We start from the raw sequence: 20,962 nt of genomic DNA, 5'->3' as shown, positions 1-20,962 counted from the left end.
TGGTAACCATTCTAAGATTCTGCTTAGTTATTCATCAGCAAGCCTGTTGGTACTTCAGATATCCAACAAGCATTCACTGAACATTCGAAGAGCTGCACATTCATTAGTTATAGGCTTATTTCTTCCCCTGCCCTGACCCAAACGCCTCCCTTCCATACCTGACTAGAGGGCTCTCTGTACACCAAATGCTCTATGAATGAATAAAGTATAGGAAAAAAAGATACTGCAGGACTGTCTTGGGGCCACTTTTCACCCTCTTTGACCTACAGAGTCACACCTCATGGATGAAAAGCAGGAAGAAAGTTCTCCTGAGTCTTCACAGTAACATCCCTGCTTGCTTTTCAGATACTGAATTGGGCTGCCAAGGACATAGTCCTTTGCCATACTGCAGATAATTTCCACTGTAATGAACTGAAATGGTCCAAGGAGATTGTGCAGAACAAGCCACATAATGGAGAAGCCAGATGCCTCTACTGCGTGACAGAGAATGACCTGGCTGGGCAGCCAGACCTGGGGTCCTGCATCTCTGGTCAAGAGGGAAGCCAGCTGAGCAAAGGCAGGGCACTCAGACACACAGGAAGCACAAAGACCCCCGGCCCCATTTGCTCCTGGTCTTTTGTCTGACTTGCTTGCTGACTGTTGCAACAGGAATAAATGTGAAAGCAGGTTGTCACAGCTCCTCTCAACCTATTCAAAGCAGTATTCATGTTTACTGTTTAATTCACTTCAAATAAATCTCTGTGGGATACAGACATTTATTTTCCATTTTGTAGGCAAAGAAAGAGACTTGAGATGTTGTAGGACTATATCCAAGTGAAGTATGTCCAATTACTTGCAATTGGATGGAAGACTGGGAAAACGTAATCTGGAGCCTTGGACCATAACCACATCTCCTCTTGACAAAAGGATAAAGGTGAACTTGAAGAATGGACATTTTTTTAAGCTGTCTGTTTTATCTCAACTCCCTAAGATTTCCCTCCCAGTAATGGAACAAAGCCTTAAAGCTGTTCCAGGAAACAGCCCAAACAGAGAGTAAAAGAGTAAATTGAGCCTGATAGCCAGATAGTGCTCAAACAGTAGGATTACCAGAAACTATTGACCAGAACTCTACAGCCTGTTGTAAAACATTGTGAAACATTTTGTCAGCAAACCCAGACCCCCTTTGAATTTCCCTGGCAGCTTTGTTCCCCCTTTTCCCCCCTTTCATGTGTGACCCCTCCCGATGTGTGGTTTCTGCCTTTATAAACCTACAAGATTTTCTGCTAGGGACTCGACTCCTCGAGTTGGGTCCCAGCGCGCTGGAATAAACAAACACCTCTTGCGGTTTGCATCAAGTGACGCCTCCTGCGGTTGATTGGGGTTGCCGTCCATCCATGGGACAGAGTTGGGGTTCCTTTTTTGGGGGCCTTACAAACTGAATCAACCATTGTCCCCACATTAGCAAGGAGACAGGTCCTGCAGCACCCTCTCTCCTGCTTTCAGCCCTTCCTTTCGTCAACTCTCCATTCCCAAGCCCATTTTCCTCTCTTCTTAACCCATTAAATTCCAAGTTTTCAATTCTATGAATATTTTAAGGAAATTGAACCAGATGCATTAAAATAGGTTAGAAATCATGATCTAGAGTTTATATGTATTATATTAATTAATATTATTAAATTGTAATGGAATTATATTATATTACATAATTATGTTAGGTACATTAATATTAATATAATTATATTCTTATTAGTATATAATTATATTAGATACTATATACTATATTTAAGTTTCTATGGGTGTTCCACAACTGGGACAATGGGACAAAATTGGCTAAGAAAAAACTCATTGACATGGCTTTAGAACAGTGTGGTGAAATATTCCTTCTGAAAGTATGGTGCCACTGAGCAGGGACGAAAGAGGATCTTCAGGAAAAACACAAATTCCCCAGCCAAGCCATAACTTGGAATTTTAAAAGACTCCGTGAAAAAACTATGAATGGAACCATCGACTCAGTTTTCCCAGTCCTTGGTATTTATCCAAAAAAATCTGTAATCAGCTACTATAGGGATATAGCTACATCAGTGTTTATAGCAGCAACAATTCACAATAGCCAAATATGGAACCAGCCTAGGTGTCCATCAACAGAGGAATGGATAAGGAAAATGTGGCATATATAGACAATGAGTATTACTCAGCATAAAGAAGAATGAAATTATGGTATTTGCAGGAAAATGATGGAAATGAAGAGCATCATGCTAAGTGAAATAAGTAGACCGAGAAAGTTTCAGACCCAGAAAGTTAAAGGCCAATGTCTTTCTCATATGCAGAAGCTAGACCAAAATAAAGGGGGTAAGTGGGAAAATAGAAGAGAGATCAGTGGAGTAGAAAAAAGGGATTGGGGGAGAGGAAGAGAAACAGAAAAATGGAGGAATGGTGGAAGAATTTGACTAAACTTTCCTATGTTCATATATAAATATACCACTGTGAATTTCACCTTTGTGTATATCCATAATATACTAACTTTTAAAACTTAAATCAATAGAAAACTTTTAAACTTTTTAAAACTTAAATCAATAGAAGAAAGATCAGTAGAGGAAAGAGAACAGGGGGGGAAAATGAAAGAGAAAGGGAATGTACTGGAGCAAATTATATTTCATGCATGTATAATGATGTCAAAATGAGCCCAAGGTTATTTGTAAATATAATGCACTAATTAAAAAAAACTGAAATTTTAAAAGTCAAATGAGAGAGAAGAAAAGTGGAAATGACGTATGCATTTATGTGAAGCCTTGCCAGCCCATAGCAACATGGTGCTATATCTCGTAAGAAACCTGTGTGTCATGTCTTCCTGTGGCCGTCAAGCAGAACCACCCACCTCTCCCCACTGTGGGTGCTTCAGATACTACGCATGCTCACACACAGTGTGACCCAGGCACAGTCTCTAATGATTCTGCATCATCTTGTCCCCCTTCACTTGGTCCCTTGAAGCAAGTCCATCAAAGTCTCTCTGCTGGTTCAGATGCAATAAGATTTAAATGCCACCTGCAAAACTCACACTGAAATAGAATTGCCATTGTGACTGTATTGGAGGTGAGACTTTTAAGAGGTATTTAGATCGTGCAGGAATGGATTAATACCATTGTCACTGGTGTGGGTTCAGTATTACTGAAGTTCAGCCCCCATGCTCTCTGTCTTGCATGCTCACTTGCCCTTCCGCCTTCCACCATGGAATAATACAGTACAAAGGCCCTCTCTAGATGCTAGCACCATGCTTTTGGATTCCCCAACCTCTATCACCATGAGCCAATAAATTTTCATTCTTTATAAAGTACCCTGACCATGGTATTCTGTTATAACAACAGAAAACAGACTAAGACAGGCATGAAATTTTCATTCACTTGTGTTTACTTCCCCAGAAACTTTCTTGATCTGCCTTGCAATAGATCAAGAGACTGGGCTGGTTTTAGTCAGCTTTTTGCTGCTGTGACCCAAAACCTGACAAGGTTAAGGAGGAAAAGTTTATTTGCAGGTTCAGAGTTTTACAGGTCATAGTTCTCAGACGGCCAACTTCATTGCTCTGGGCCTGAGATGAGGCAGCACATTATGGTGGAAGGGTATGGCAGAGGGAAGCAGCTCAGGATATGACCACCAGGAAGCAGAAACTAAGCTCAGTTCACAAAATATATACCCCAAAGATATGCCCCCAATAACCTACCTCCTCCAGCCACTCCCCACCTGTCCACAGTTACCCACTCAGTTAACCCCTATCAGGGGATTAATGCATTGATTAGGTTGAGACTCATAATCTAATCACTTTGCCTCTAAAATGTCTTGTATTGTCTCACAAATGAACTTTGGGGAGACACCTCATGTCTAAATCATAACAGGAACTTATGTTCCCTTCGTGTGACTGCCTTTAAGGACAAAGTCAGAACAGCACAAACTCCCATTTCCTCCTGACTTTAATGGATTGACATTAAATTCAGCTGCAATCTCAACTTCATTTTATTGCCCTAAAAGGACACCTCTCCCTTCCTGTTAATCTCACCCTCGATGCTGGGACAGCCTTTCATGAAGAGTCCAGGGCTCTGTGGGAAAGACTGGTCTGGGTTCACACAGGACATGGGGGAAAGTGTCACCTCAGTAGCCATTGTGCCTCCTCAGGGACACAGTATAGTCCTGGAGACAGTGGACTAGGCTCCATATCCTCTGCTGGATGCTGAAGTCCTGCTGCTTGAATGACTTTGGGTAGGTGTCAGCTGTAGGCCACATGCTGAGCCCAGGGCAAGACCCCATTTTCCTCCACCCAGAGCAATTCCACTGTCTCTTGAAGGCATGGTGCATCATATAATCCTATGTGGAAGCTTTCTTCCGGAAAGATTCCCACCTTCCCAGGTAGTAAAATTCTTCCCTGTCCACTTCTGACCTTAGCACATCTTGCCTCCTCCCTACCTGGTTCATCTCAGTTGGTAGTTCCTGCTTCCATCTCTCTTTCTCACATACAAGCCATGGGAGATGAAGACATGTGTTTTACCCTTGTCACATCTGCCTACCAGCTGTCACTGACTAGTACCCTAAACTGTGTCACAAACTATGCCTGATTCAAAATTCTACCACTTCTAAAAAGCAATGGGAGACCTTTAAAGAAAGAGTCCAAAGAGTGGATTGTGGATAGCCAATAATATTCTTTGGTTATTCACTGGATTATCCATGGATTAGTAGATAATGGATCGTGAGATCTCTGATGCCACAAGAAAGAGAATCAAAGGCACTTAGAGCCCAGGCTGACTCTAGCCCCCAGGATCTGCCTTTCTTACTGCCCTCTTAGGACACCTCGGGCAGAAGGAGCAGCCTGACAAAATCTCAGAGGCTGCCAGAACACAGTACTACTCCTCCCTCCCACTCTCTTCCTCTCCCCTTCTCTCGCAAATAGCCCAGGAACCCTAAGCTGCCAAGAATCTTCATTTTCCTTCATTTTCCCCTTGCACTCACATTAATTGAATGCTATAGAAGTTTTATACAGCACACAACAAATCAACAGAAGCTTATCAGCTTAAAAGAAGATACATTTTCCATCTCACCATCTCTGTTGCTCACAACACTGGCCAGGACTCAGCTGGGTCCTCTGCTCAGGGTCTCAACCAGACTGCAATCCAGATGCTGGGGGTCATGATCTCATCAAAGCCTTAACCAGGAAAGGACCCGCTCTTAAATTTCCTCAGGTCATTGACAGAATTCATTTCCTCGCAGATGTGGGACTGAGGGCCCTGGCCTCATGCTGTCTGTCAGCCTCCTTGAGGCTGTCTTCAGCTTCTTGCCAAGCCTCCCTCTCCATAGACCTCCTCACTCCAGGGCAGGTTCCTTCCCCAAATCCAGCAAATGAGAGAGCAAGTTTGCTAGCAAGGCAGAGTCTGAATGATGTAAAATAATCCAAGGAATGACGCCCCATCACATCCACATGCTCAAGGGCTTAGGAGCAAGGCGCAGGTCCCATCACACACTGGGAAAAGGATCACAGACACGGCCATCAGAAGAGAAGGTCAGGGGCTTCCCTAACATCGGTCCATGATGGAGACCTATTTTGCCAGACCCTCTGGGAGTTATCTGTGCCCCACCCCCAAAGGCTTGACAAATACTCTCTGCCTCACCTACCTCATTTCCCCACTATGATGGAAACAGAATGCCTACTCTCCCAGGTTGTTGAAAAATCATTGCTGAATAGGTTGTTGGTTCCAGAATTAATGATGATTATCAGCAGCTATTAACATTAGAATTTTGTTGTACCAAAATGGTGAGCCATTCCCAGTTCACCTAACAAGACAGCCAAAGCCCAGGTGACATCTGACCTTTCAGGTGGTGTCTTAAGTCAGTGACATGAGCACAATGATTGGACATGTTTCAGATTCCCAGCAAAGTGCCGCCACTCAGCCCAAGATGCCCAACAGACCAGTAGATACTCCTATGGGCACAAGCATCTTTTCAACCATTTCTTTAGAGTCTCTGTTAAAAGCATCCCATGTGGTCCCTGGTGTCCTGACTGGCATTGGGAACTAAAACATCCAGACAAGCCCATGAAATTATGTAGTGGTGGTTTCTCTTACCCATTATACCTGTAGCAAACTTACATTTCCAATTGACACAACTTTGAGGTCAGCTGTCTCGGAGTTTTAGCTGTCAAGGTTAAAATGTCCCACTGAAAGATCACACAGTAGTTCCACTGAACTGGAAGTTGGCCCTCTGGGCTTCTTGTACCACTAACCCAATAGTCTTATGAATAGAGATAACTGCAAACCCATCTTTATTGCTACACTACTCACAATAGCTAAGATGTGGAATCAACGTAGATGCCCATTTATGGATGAACAGATAAAGAGAATTTGGTATATATGGAAAGTGGAATATTATTTAGTCATAAAAAGTAATTATATCTTGTCATTTTCAGCAGAATGGATAGAATTGGAGGACACAATGTTAAGTGAAATAAGTCAGACACAGACAAATATCACACATTTTCTATCACATGTAAATACTTTAAAAAGTAAATCTGAATATAGAATAATAATTATTAGAGTTTGGGAAGGGTACTAAAGTTTGGAAGGGAGAACAGAACGCAGTTGAATACAACAAATACCAAAACACAGCTAGGAATAATTAAGTTCTAGTGTTCCACAGCACCATGGGGTGACTATAGTTCACAATAATGTAATATGTTATTTTACAAATAACCAGAAGAGAGGCACTTGACGACACCAAACAAAAACAAAGACAAGGAGATAAAAACATTAATTCCCTGATTTGATCAGTACATATTGTATACTTGTATGTTCACTTTCCATCACTTTGACAAAATATGTGAGATAAACAACTTAAACAAAGGGAAAGTCTATTTTGGCTCATGGTTTCAGAGGTTTTAGTCCATGGTCACTTGGTCTTGTTGTCTTTGGGCCTGTGGTGAAGCCCTGGAGCACACAGCAGAGGTAGCTGTTTACCTGGTAACAACAAGGAAGAATTAAAAAGAGAAAGGAAGAGAGCAACATCCCATATTCCCTTCCACAGCACACCCCAGTGACCTCACTTCCTCCCGCTAGGCCCCACCCCACAAAGGATCCACCATCTCTGAAGAGCACCACCCTGGGAACCAAGCCTTCAATACACAGGCCTTTGAGGAAACACTCCAGACCTAGCCACATGTATCAAATTAAAATGCTGTACCCCAAAATACATAAAATTAAAATAATAATTAAGAGATAAGTAAAAGCACAAATTTAGACAATACTTTTTAAAAAAGAATAATAGGTAGAAATTTCAGGGTAGAATGAGGGATGAAAGAACAGATGCAGAAAAGAGGGAGTTAAGATGTGGGCCGACCTAGAAGGGAAAAGAGGCCTGGAGACAGGATGATGCCAGGGAGGGGCCTTCTGAGTGTGGCAACTGGTCATTTAGCCACACCCATGGGACGAGGAAAGGCTCTGACAGCGCCTGTCCTGGAAGGTTGAGACATAGATTCAGCCTGTCTGACACCCGGCTCCCTCGTCCCTCAGCTACACATCTTACTTATCCCACCCTTGTGCCTTCACAGATCTGGGGTGCATCCCCCAGTAGCCACAGCTTCCAAACCACTCCATGCACACCTCAACCAGTCAAGAATCCTTCAACACATCCAACACTCTCCAAACGGTCTCTCACGCATCCAGGAACTTATCTTACTTGGTCTAATTTTAAAGTCAGTCTGCACTTACCAGGTATTTACCATTTCCACTGTTGGGGAGGCACGGGCGTCACAGACAGGCCAATGAGGGTTTGTGATCAGCATTCTACACATTCTTTCTAAATTCATCATATGAAGGAGATGCTGGGATGGTGCTGAGAAGCACTCCAACACCTAACCAGTCAAGGATTCAGATCCTACTCAGTTGAAAACCAGCCTCTGGCCTGGCTCAGCAGAGGCACAGGAATCAGAGGAAGGGGTGGGGCTCACAAACAAATATTGCCTCCTGATTGTGGGGCCCAGTGACACATCTATCAGTCAAAGACAAGTGATTGAAGAGTAGCACTTCTGCTGAAAGAGCATCCACTTCACCTGTTGGGGACAAAGGAACAGGTATCTTCTCTAGCCATATCTTGCTCCTCCTTACGCACAAATAATCTAGAAATTGATTTGCAGGATGACCCAAGTCCTTCAATCCCAACCCAGAGAACATAACAATGACACAGGATTGGCATTTATGAAGTGTGGCTGCCCCTGTTTTAATATTGTGTGATCAGCAGTCATGGAGGTCACCATCAGAGAGGGTCATGACTTCCCAGATGGCAGCACACACTGGACCAATCATGGAGTGGGAGGACAAGAGGCAGGAGAAGAGGAACTGGGGAAAAAGGGGGGGTAAATGCAGGGCCCAATAGAGCAATGGAGTTGCCCTGTATAGCAGAGGTCCCCAGTTCCCCAGAATCTCCAACGTCAAGCCACCAGCACCTCTTCTCCCTGCAGGAAGTATTCTCTTGAACTAGGACCTCCTCCATCCACAGACCTGGGAGCCACAGTAGCAGAAAATGAGCACCCATGAGAGGGACTCTGACAATGGCACATGAAAGTCTGGGTTCCCTCATGCATCCCATGGGGCAAACTTGAGGTATATGTCCCTCCCTGTCCCCCAGAGGTCTGGGCAGGTTTCAGGCCCTTCCCAGATCAACACTTCCTTCAAAACCTGTCTCAGGTCTGCTCAGGGAAAGTGCAGCTGAGACACTCCGTCTCCTGCAGACTGGCACTACCAAGTTCAGGTTTATGTTCAGTCTCAAGGTGCAGACTCTGGTCACCTATAGGTCAGCCTCCCAGTGTAGCCACACAGGCACTGGGGGGGCTGGCCTTTGTCTGGCCCTGGTTGGAAACACATCTGGTAAACCCCCACAGTTCTGCATGCTCTGCACAAGTGGACCACACCATGGGAAGCTGAAGGGCTGCTTCCCTTTCCCCTTGCATCTCCACATGGGAGCAAATCTCCATGTCCCTAAGTACCCACTGGAGCTGCTCAAGGAAGCACAAATGAAGTAAGGGAAACCAAGAGCTATATCCGCACGTTCCCATGCCTGCCCTCACTCTGAGGTCACCTGCTGTGGGCATGGCAGTGGGGAAGCTGGCATTGTTTGGTTGCATCTTCCTACAGGGAGCCATGTGCTTGGTCAGCAAGGGCAGCAGAACTGGAGATGCCAGCTCCCAGGAGGCCCAGCAGGTTCCTGATGTCTATCTCTCTCCTTTGAATGCTGCCCAGTGTGTTTGTGAGATGCAGTGTGCCCCCTCCCTCCTGTCTCAGAGCCAGGGGTAATGTCCTTGTGTGTGGGTTTCCCCTGCTTGATCCTCCTCCTTGTTCTCCTCCTGCAGGCCTCTCCAATGACCTCTGCTGGATGTGGAGAAACTTTTCTACAGGTCATAGATGCTTCGAATTTTGGGAGTCAAATGCTTGCCACAAATGAGGCTCTCTTACGTCATTTGTCTGAAAAAGAAGGAAAAAGCAAATGTGAGTTTGGGCAGAGGCCGTGACTGCCTGACCTCCTCACCTGATACCGTCCCTGTACTCTGAGGTTCCTCTCCCCATGCTTCCCAGCCCTTCAGTGATGCAACTCTCTCAGGGGTTCCAACTGCAGTGACCTTACCCTGCATGAGCTACCCCTACCCTGACCCTATTCACCGCCCCGCCTGGGCCTCCTGGGATCACCCCCACATGCACATCCAGTGTCAGGACTTGCTTCTTGGGAACCCAAGGACTGTGCTGCGTTAGATTAGAGGGTCCCTGACACTTGATGCAAAGTCTCTATGGTCCAACCTGGAAACTAAATATCAGCCTGCCTTGGAGTAGCACTGTCATCCATAAGGTGAGCCCATTCATCCTTCTGCTGCAATGACCAAGTCAAGGCTGACACGTTCTGGTGACTAAGGAAACAGAGGTGGGAAGAGACTCCATAGGAGTCCCATAACACAGCACTGACCCAGGCCACCACCCAGCACCCACCTCAGGGATGTCATTTCTTGGAAGGAAGTCACTGATAACTAGAGCCATGATAGCTCTTGAGAAGTTCCCACATGATAGTGGTTTCCAGGGACTAACTTATCATGGAAGAACAGCAGTCCTGCAGCAGGTGGGAAACTGTCTGGTCCCCTGTCCACTCCCTATGATGTCTGCCATCTTTTTTTGCACCTATGAGCCACATATGTGTCCCCAGGTTCCACACAACCCCTCCATCCTCCCAACCACCTCAGCGAGTGTTTCCTCCCAACTTACACATACATCATCTTTAAGTCCTTTCCTGTGTCCCTTGCTCTCCCATTCAGGAGAAATTCCTCATCCCTGCCTTTTTCTCAATGGGCAAAAGGAACCAGATGCTATTACCCTGGATGGAGCCCAAGCCCCATCTCAAGCTCCAGGCAGTGCTTCCTGACTAGAAGGTGAGTGTTAATCTTACCTCTGTTCACAGAGAGAATAGCTGAGGCTTGAAGGTTTCTATAACTCGCTCCAGGGTATGTGGCTGGACTTGAACCAGGGTCAGCCTGACCCCTGAGCCCTCCGTTTCCCTATGTTGTCAGTGATATGCTGCATAAAGGCTATAAGAGTCTGTGCTCCAATGGGAAGTGATGCCTAATGGGGAATTATTTCCATACATGACTGTGGAGGGGTCTCACATTTTTATGCCATAGGCTCTTTTGGGGGGAGAGATGAATCCCTTATCAGAAGGATGTTTTTAATGCATGAAATAAAATGCATTAAATTTTAATGGTAATTAATTATACTGAAGCAGTTATCAAAATATTTTAAAATACTTGTACTTGTTAATCTATGTGTTTCTCTTACATATTAACATATGTACTTTTTTTTATTAAATAGCAACTTCAAGGGAGACCTAAGAATTACCACATCTGGCTTGGACTATAGCGAGGTAATAAAGTACATACTTAGCATGTGCAAGGCCCTGGGTTCTGTCCCCAGAAACAAAAACTCTGTCCACAAAAGCTCTTAAAATTTCCAAGTGCTAAGAGGCCTATGACAATTGTAATGTGATAGAAAGATGTGTTGTGTTCATGGGGAAAGTCACCAGGGTGGAATTCAACTCAGCATCCAGGAAATGCAAGATTTCAGTGTGACACTGGTAGGAAAAAGACGAAATTTTGTTTTTCTTCCAAGGTCATGAACCCCTGGATTTTATTCCAAAACCTTGAAGCATTCATGATCCTTCAAGCTCAGCTCCTCAAGAATCCAAGCCACCCCTTCCCTGTGTACCACAGTTTTATTTCCATGTTAGAATTGTGCAAGTGTCGCCACTGGGGTCAGATAGTGTCCCTAGAGATAGGGTGTCCCCACTGCACCTGGCACAGGGCAGGTCTAGTGGGGATACACATCACTAACCTGTTGCTTCAGGTCCTCCCTGTGCCTAGCATAGGAATACTGGGCACAGCCAAGGAGGACACAGAGGAGGGATTATTTGTTAAATGCAGGTCCCTGGCAGCAGTGTCATCCAGAGGGCTACATGAGGCTCAGGAATTTGAACAATCCCACAAATGAGTGCCTTGAACTGCCTGGGGACACACTTTGGGGAAGACTTCCAGTGACTTCCTCCCACTTCCCAAGTCTTAACCTGACACCTCTGACTCTCTCAGGCAGAAGACAGCCCTGCTTCCTGGGGGGGTCTTAGTTTTTGCATGCTGGCCAGTTTCCCATACTTCCAACCCCTGACAGCCCTGAGTACAGTACCCCACACATGGAGGAAATCAAGAAATAGTGGTGAAATGGAACAAAATAGAAGACACAGAGATATGCCCCCACAAATACAGTCACCTGATCCTTGACAAAGATGTCAAAAACATTCATTGGAGAAAAGATAGCCTCTTTAGCAAATGGTGCTGAGAAAGCTGGTTATCCATATGCAAAAGAATGAAGGTAGATCTCTATCCTTCACCCTGGCCAAGTTAACTCAAAATCTATGACCTAGGAATTAGATCAGAAACTTCATAACTGCTAAAAGAAAACAGGGTCAATTCTCCAACAAATAAGCTAAGACAATGACTTCCTCAATAGGATTCCTATAGCTCAGAAAATAGTACTAAGAATTAGTAAGAATTAGTAAGTGGAATGGCATCAAATTAATAAACTTCCACACAGCAAAGGAAACAAGATCATAAAGAAAGTCTACAGAATGGGAGAAAATCTTTGCCAACTACTTTTGGAAGAGGATTAATATCCAGAACATATAATAAGTTGAAAGAACTTACACAAAAAAAATCTCAATCAAAAAATGGGCAAATGAACTGAAGAGATACTTCTCTAAAGAAGAAATGTAAATGATCAACCAAAATATGAAAAATAGTCAATATCTTAGCAATTAGAGAAATACAAATCAAACTATACTGAGATTTTATCTCACTCCAATTAGAATGACTGTCATCAAAAAATACAAACAATAAATGCTGGAGAGAATGTGGAGAAAAAGGAACACTTTTACACTGGTGGTGAGATTGTAAATTAGTAAAACCACTATGGAAATCAGTATGGAGTTCCTCAGAAGACTTGGAATAGAGCCACTATATGTCCCAGCTATATCACTTCTTAGTATTTATCATAATTAATTAAAGTTGGCATACACATGCTACCCATGTTTATAGCAGCACAATTTACAATAGCCCAATTATGGAATCAGCCTTGTTGTTCATCCATAGTGAATGGACACAGAAAAGGAGGTATATATACACAATGGAGTTTTACTCAGTCATAAAGAAAAAGGAAATTGTGTTATTTGCAGAAAAATGCATGGAGCATTATGTTAAGCAAAATATACCAAACTCCACTTATCAAAGAAAACATTCAGCCTTTAGATTTTGGGGATTAGCTTATTTCACTTAACATGATATTCTCCAACTCCATCCATTTACCCACAAATGCCATAATATTATTCTTCTTTATGACTGAATAATATTCCATTATGTATATATACCACAGTTTCTTTATCCATTCATCTATTGAAGGACATCTAGGTTGGTTCCACAATTTAGCTATGATATATATTCTTGGGGGTATAAGAGAAGAATGGAGGAAATTTGGATTTTGTAGAGGGAAATGAGGGGAGATAGAGGGCAGAAGAAAAGATAGTGGAATGAGTCAGACATTATTACCCTGTGTTCATATATGATTACACGAATGGTGGGAATCTACATTGTGTACAACCATAGGAATGAAAAGTTGTACCCATTTGTGTACAATGAATCAAAATGCAGTCTGTAAAAATACAATTTAAATATATATATATTTATAAATTTATAAAATAAATTTATATTTAAATATCTCAGAAAGTCAAGGGTCATATGTTTTCTCTCATATGTGGAAACTAGAGGGAAAAAAGGGGGAGTCTCTTGAAAATAGAAGAGAGACCAGTAGAGTAAAGGAAACGGACAGGGGAGAAGGAGGAAAGGAAATGGGAAGGCAATGGAGAATGAAATCGATCAAATTATATTGTTATATTATGTACATGTGTGAATATGTACATGTAATAAATCCCATTGTTATGTTTCATTTTAATGCATCAATGAAAAATAGGGAAAAAAGAAAAAATAATAATCAGAAAAGGAAAATGCTCATGAGCAGACTTAAGTTCCAGACCCCATCAGGGCAACAAGGCCCTACAGACCTAAAGTAAAGACCAGCAGAGACCCAGAAAGGAAGGAGTCCAGCTCCAGCCCTCCACTTCTGCCATTGTGTAAAGACTATGTGTGGTTTTTCATATGATGCTGCTCATGGGTGCCTCTCACAAGCAGTCCCAGTCTCAGGCTTACAAGCAGTGCCTGCTAGAGGACGTATAGCGAGATTACCAGCATGGCAGAGGAAAGAGAATGCCTGCTATTCCAGCCTCTGGAGGACTGAGGCTGAGCCCAGAGAACAGAGCCGTCCAAAACGACAGAGCCTGGGGCTGCATTCCACCCTTAGGGGAAGCTGAGGTTGGACTTAGGAGGGTGGTATAAAGCTGGAGCCAGACAGGGAGCCACAGGATTCTGCTGTGCTCAGAAAGAAGCTATGCCTGGTGGGCACAAGCCAGTGACTCAGTGACCTGCAGGGAAGGTAGAGGGAGCTCCATGGCATATGAGCAGCTTTTCTTCCTCACCAAGCCCAGTGTGGATGCAGAGAACTGAGTGGCAGGGAGGAGAAGGAAAGGAGAGGATGGATGAAAGGTAGAGGAGGGGGAGGAGGGGGTTGTGGAAAGAGAGGAGATGGAGACGGAAGGAGGAGGGAAAGGAGAAAGAAAAGGAAGAAGGGAGGACAGGAAGGAGGAGGGGAAGAGAAAAGGCAGAGGGAGGAGGAGAAGGAGAGAGAAGGGAAGAGGATGATAATGAGGAGGAGGGAGAGGGCAAGGAGAAAAGAAGAGGGTGAGGGAAAGGAAGAGGAGGAAGCAATACAAAATTTATCCACCCAGCAGCCACCATTTTTGAGCACCCACTCACAATGTGCCCACTGGGGCACTTTATAGACACTTTCTTCACTTTATCTTCAAAATACATGTTCTACAAAAACCTAAAGAGCAGGGCTTAACACTCAGCCCAAGTCCCACGTCAACTCAGAGGAAGACCAAAATCTTCAGCCCAGGGTGGTGCAGCTTTATTTATACAAGAAACAGTGGAGGATCCAGAGAGTTGACCTGTCCACAATGCATCTCAGCTGCAATGTCACCAGAATCGAGAGCCTCCAGGGCCATCTGGAAGAGTCATTCTGCCTGCAGTTGTCTCTTGGGTCTTCAGTGATCCCTCGGTGCTTAGCACATCTGACCCACCACCACCAGGGACCAGGTCAGCCCTTTCCTGTTGTGGGGTTTGGGGTGAGCTCTTTCAGCCTCTGAGCATCTTGCCCTTGTTCTAGACTGGGGGTGATGCACCTGCCCACCAGGCTGTCAGCAGGTAGAAAGCATTGAGAATTAGGAGCCCTGACCTGGTGCAGTTCATCTGCCATGTCCTGGGGCCAAGGGCAGAGAGAGAGAAGGTGGTGGCAAGCAGCCAGGTGGCCCATGAACAGGCATGACTTCCTTTCCCTCCCTCCAACTCCAACTACTCATTAGAAAGAGAAAGTTAAAAGAAAAAAAAGTGCAAAATTCTTTTGTTATTAGCCTGCAAGTGTTTTCATAGACTCTTTTGACCCAGGTAAATTAATTTGAGAAGAGACCACCTGACCTGGTTTGGTCTCATATTTATGAAACTAGGGAACAACCAGCTTTTTCTGCTGTTGTTTTTGTTTTTGTTTTGTTTTGTTTTGTTTTGTTTTGTTTTGTTTTGTTCTGTTTTCAGTGCTGGGGAGAAACCCAGGGCCTTGTATATGCTATGCAGGTGTTCTACGACTGAGCCACATACATGCCAGCCAGTTTTACAAAAGTCTCTACTTGGTCTAGTGTAAAGAAATAGGCAAAAAATAAAAAAGAAAGAAAGAAAGAATTGAAAGAGAGGCAGAAAGAAGGATTGGCTTTGAAGTCCACAAGGGATTTGTGATGAGCTAGACCCTGAGAGCACCAAAGAAAATGAGTTTCTCTCCTAATTTAAGACTCTGATGTACCATAAAAAACAGAGATGGCTCTTTCTAGACTGTTACCTACATTGCTCAGAGACCAGGACCTGAAACTAGCCCTCCAACTCATGTCACAACCAGAGGACAGGAACCCCACTCCCCGTGCATAGCCAGAGTGGTAGCAGCCCAGTACTCTAAGAGAAACTGCCAAGCACTTTTGGAAAAAGTAATTGTCAAAGCCCTTTCCTCCCTCTAGTGCCTAAGGGAAAATCACTTTGGCCAGTGAGCAGCTCCCTCCCAAGGTTGGAGTAGGCAGGTCAACCTGGAGTAGGCAGGTCAAGTTGGTGGGCAGCTGGGGGTGGCCAAGAACACTACTGGTAAAGCCTTCTGCACTGGCTCACAGGCACCCATGCATCTGCCACCTGGGAGGCTCTCCTAGAATATATCCACCTCCCTGGAGTACACCCAGCTTGCTACAATCTGTCCTGGAATAGGAAGACATACTGAGACCAGTGTTGCTCCAACTGGTATGTCCCCTGCATGTCCTGACCTTCTAGTGCCCCAACCACTGAGCAAAGTAGAAGAAACACAAAATTGGCACATAGAAAACATGCAGAGAAGGATGTTCCTGCAGCAAAAAAAAAAGAGAGGAAAGTAAAGTGGGAATACAATGTGGTTTCCTGGGGATGTATATGGTGATGAAATGGTGTGCACATGTGTGTAGTAAATGTGTGCATGTAAAAAATATTATGGCACAAACATTTCTCAAAGGAACTTGTCTTTACCAGTACAGTAAAGCTGTCCCACACCAACCCCAGATGCATTTGAGGTCATGGGAGGGGAGAAAATACGTAGCACATAAAATCTCTTTTTTAAATGTCAAGGACCCAGACTGCATATCTGCTCACACCCTATTGGTCAGAAGCTAAGTGTACATTGTCACTGAGAATGTAGGCTTGGAAGTGTAGTCTCTATTGTTGGCTCCACCCTGGACAAAGGCTCTGTGACTTCTATTGTTAAAAGGCAAGAGAGAAAACGAAGAATGGGGAATAGTCAATTATTTGGATCATATTCTTGTGCCACATAGAAAAGAGAATCTCCCTTTTCCAGTGCCCCTTGGAAAGATATTTTAATGACTTCTAACAAGATCCTACTTGGAGACATTATTGGCTTGGGTACAAGATGAAAGTGGCTTCCCTCTACAGACGGATCCTAACAAAATACTAGAGTAGTGATAGGCCAACTCAAAGTGACCTAAAAATACTTTTAGTGTAGAACAGATGCTTAGAAATTTACTATAATGCAAGTTTAAATACTATGAAATAGATCAATGAAAGGGTGAGGCAGAGGGAATGGAACAAATAGGCCAAGTGGTAAATGCTGGCCAATGCCATAATACAGAGGACAAAAGTGTCCTCTGTAAAGTGTCAGGGGTCCGTGAGTGATCATGAAAGTGGGTGTTGGAATCTTTAATCCCAGGACACTGGCAGAGTATTTCTGCAAAGTTCATGTGGAATCAGCCCATTTCTGGACGTTTCTTGGGGACATAAGAAGGAAGAAGTCCCTGGGCCAATAGCTGTGGAGACCTGACAAAGCCATGCACTGACAAAGCTGACCTGCCATCTGTAGTATGATTTTAGCCTCTGAGTTCTTCCCTGTGCACTCTCAGTTGGTCGGGCTCTCTGATGTCCCAGTTTTATTCCATCATTATTCTTCTCCTGTGATCCTTCAAGAGCTATCAATCCTATAAGGCTAGAAACCATGTCTGTCCTTTTGTCTACCCAGCACTTGCCCAAGGCCTGGCCCAGAACAGGTTGTCAGTAAATGAATGAACTTTATTTTCATTCCCTCTATTTGTGGTTCCAAGCTCTCCCTTGGCAAAGCCTATTAGGACTTGGTGGTCACACAGCTCTTTCTATGTACCGGCTTGTGGCACAGATGATAGCCCACCCTGGCAAAGCAGAACTGGCTAAGGACTATAGCCTTACCACAAGTATCAGCCAATTTGGACTGGCAGAGTCCCAGACCCTGTTTCTCCCCTTGCCCTTGGACATGACAACCCCATCTCAAGGAGAAGTGGATGAGTTTTGGGTGAAAATGCATTTTCTCTTTGAAAATTGTGAAGGTGGTCAGGGGTATGGCTCAGTGGCAGAGTACTTGCTGAGCATGCATGAGATCCTGGGCTCAATCCTCAGCCCTGAAAAAATAAAAAATAAATTGAAGGTAAAAAGAGATTGAAAATTCAATATGTTTCACAGCTGTATGTATCATGCCTACTGAACTTTCAAAGATAAGGTTAAGTAGTGTGGCTTCTAAAACCTTCCAGTGTAAATAATGTGGCAGCAAGTATATAGTCCCCTTGTCATTTTTCCCTACACAATATAGTGTAACCATTACTTACATAGCATTCACATTGTATTAGGTATTCAGTCATCTAGATATTATCTAAATTATAAGGGAAGTCAAGCATGGTGGCTCACACCTGTGATCCCAGTAACCTTGGAGGTTGAGGCAGGAGGACCTCAAGTTTGAGGCCAAACTCAGCAGCTTAATAAGGCCCTGCCTCAAAATAAAAAATAAAAAGGGAATGTAGCTCAGTAGTAAAGCACCCTGGGTTTAATCCCCAATACCACACACACACACACACACACACACACACACACACACACACAGGACTACATAGACTATAGACAAATACTATGCCATTTTTTAAAAGGATCCACAGATTTTGGTCTCTGTAGAATGTCCTGTAATCAAAATCCTGTGGATACCAAGGGACAACTGTACAAAAACATGACTTCTTGGATTGTTCAGTTTGGCCTAGTAGATCATCAGATCTCAGCAGCTGAGTTTGAAGCAGTCAGTATAGCTGCCAGGCAACAGGAATGGAATGAAATGAGAGAGACTAGAGCTCCAGACACAACTCAGCCACTACTTGGAACCACAGGCACATCGTTTACCTCTGGTCCAATATCCACAAGTAGAAAATGCTAGTTTGGGATTTGTTGGTCCTGTAAGGAATGTAAGCATAGAGGACACTTAAGGAGCCTCTGAACTCTTGGAAATTAGATACAGAATTTTGTGGGAACTTGTTTCTGGGGAAAAGGTGGATGGCCTTCAAGAAATTTTCACGTGGAATCCTGCAGCAGATGCCATCTGAAGTTCCTGCCATTCTTCAATCCTTCCAGCCTCTGGCTCAGCAACCCTCAGTGAAGATGCACCAGGGATGCACACGGTGCGTAACCAATGGCACATGGAAGAAGAACATCTTCGGGAACTGACAGGGTGGGAAGAGGAGTTGGGCTGAATGTTTGGGTCAGATTCTCAGTGTTGCAGGAATCCAAAGAGGAAAACCCTCAAAGGCTGAAGATGACAACAGGAACAAAAACAAAAACTGAATTGAATCATCTATATTGAAGGTATGCAACATGATGCTTTGGGACACTTACAAATAGTAAACAGTTACTTTGTGAAGCAAATTAACATACCCATCACTTCACATAGTTACCCACTTTTGTTGTTGTTTTGGGACAAAAGAAGGTGACATTTATTCACTTAGCAGGAGTCCCAATACAATACAATTTTATTAACAAGAGTCCTCATGTTAGAGGACTCTTAGATCTTTAACTTATTCATCTTATTTATCTGCTTTTTGTTACATCTATTCTACATCTCCCCATTTCTTCTACCCACACTCTACCTAGTGACCACCTTTTTATTCTCTATCTCCAGATATTTGACTTTTTTTTTTCAAGATTCCATACACACATATGACCAAGCAGAATTATCCTTCTGTGCCCGGCTTATTTCACTTAGCATAATGTCCTCCTGGTTCATTAGTCTTGAGGCAAAAGGTAGGATTTCCTTATTTTTTAAAGTTGAATGATATTCCATTTTGTGTGTGTCACAATTTCTTTATCCATTCATCTGTTGATTCTGCTGCCTGAAATACTCATTATAACAATACAAAAAATATATATAGTCCTAAAAGTAGTGGGGGTAGAGCTCAGAGCAGAGTGCTTGCCTAGCATGTCTGAGACCCTGGGTTCAATCACTAGCACCACACACAGCAAAAATGTAGCAACTAGGATATAGGACTCTTTTTTTTTTTTTTTTTTTTTTTCTTTTGAATATTTGACAATGCCTGACCCACTGTCTTCAGGATTTGATGAGTATTCATGAACTACAATAATGAACTATAATAACGAGTACCATGACTGAGCAGTAAGGAGCCCTCTTGTGTAAAAGGTGGGAAGGGTGGGGGGAAGGGAAAAAATAACAGAATGAATCAAACAACAATACCCTATGTAAATTTATGATTACACAAATGGTATGCCTTTACGCCATGTACAAACAGAGAAACAACATGTATCCCATTTGTTTACAATTAAAAAAAAAAAAAGTTCTCAACATCATCTGCCCTAGACATCTCCTCAGTGGGCTCTGACACCCATGGGCTCCCAGACCATCTTTTAGGCATGTTGGAAGAAAAGGCTAGAATTCTTATTTATAGTATTTTAAAGTGAAAATAGAAGATATACATTAGACTTCCCTAATGTTTAATATGTGATCAGCTGTGGCAAGTACATATAAATTAAAAATGTATGTTTCTGGAGGATGCTTTTGTTACATGACTATCGCTCAGAGGCCCAGGTGTTAAAGACCTGGTCCCCAGTCTGTGGTGCTATTGGGAGGTGGTAGAACCTTTAGTAGGTGGGGCCTAGTGGAAGGAATTTAGGTCACTGGAGACGTGACTTTGAAGGAGACATTGGGACTCCAGTCCTCCCCCTCTGCTTCCCAACTGCCATGAGGTGAGCAGCTTTTCTCCACCATGATAAGCTGCCTTGCCATAGGCCCAAAGTTATAGGTCAACCAACCATGAGCTAAGACATCTGAAATCATGAGCTAAAATAAATCTTTCCTCCTTTTAAGTGGATTATCTCAGTCATTTTGTCACAGTGAGGGAAAGCTGACTGACACAATTTGTTTTAACTTATGAAGCTCTGTCAAGATGGTTGGAGAGTGCTCTAATTATCAGAGACTCCAAAGTCCAGAGACCTGGTTGGCATGGGATGATCCCTTGATAACTGTGGTTCTCAAAGTGGGGCTCCTACACCAGTAGTATCAACATCTCCTGGAGACTTCTCAAGAATGTAAATTTCCAGGCTCCTCCCCAGACCCACAGATTCAGAAACTCTGCAAGTGGGACCAAGGAGTCTGTGTGTGCAAGGCCTCAAGGGGACACTGTGCCACTCTCTCAGGAGAACTACTGCTCTACAGCATGCCCAAAGACAAGTTCATGTATGTGTGATACTACTACTCAACACTGAAGCCAATGCACCAGTATGAGCAAAGTGACCAACACACGTCCAGTTTATATCAAAGCCATTTCTTCTGGAGTCAAAGGAATGACTAAGCCACAGTAGTATGAGTATGGTGTGGCATGTGACTTTACTAAAGCT

The sequence above is a fragment of the Sciurus vulgaris genome, assembly GCF_902686455.1.
Source record: "Sciurus vulgaris genome assembly, chromosome: 2".
Classification (NCBI taxonomy): Eukaryota; Metazoa; Chordata; class Mammalia; order Rodentia; family Sciuridae; genus Sciurus; species Sciurus vulgaris.
Note: the sequence above shows the minus strand (reverse complement) of the source record.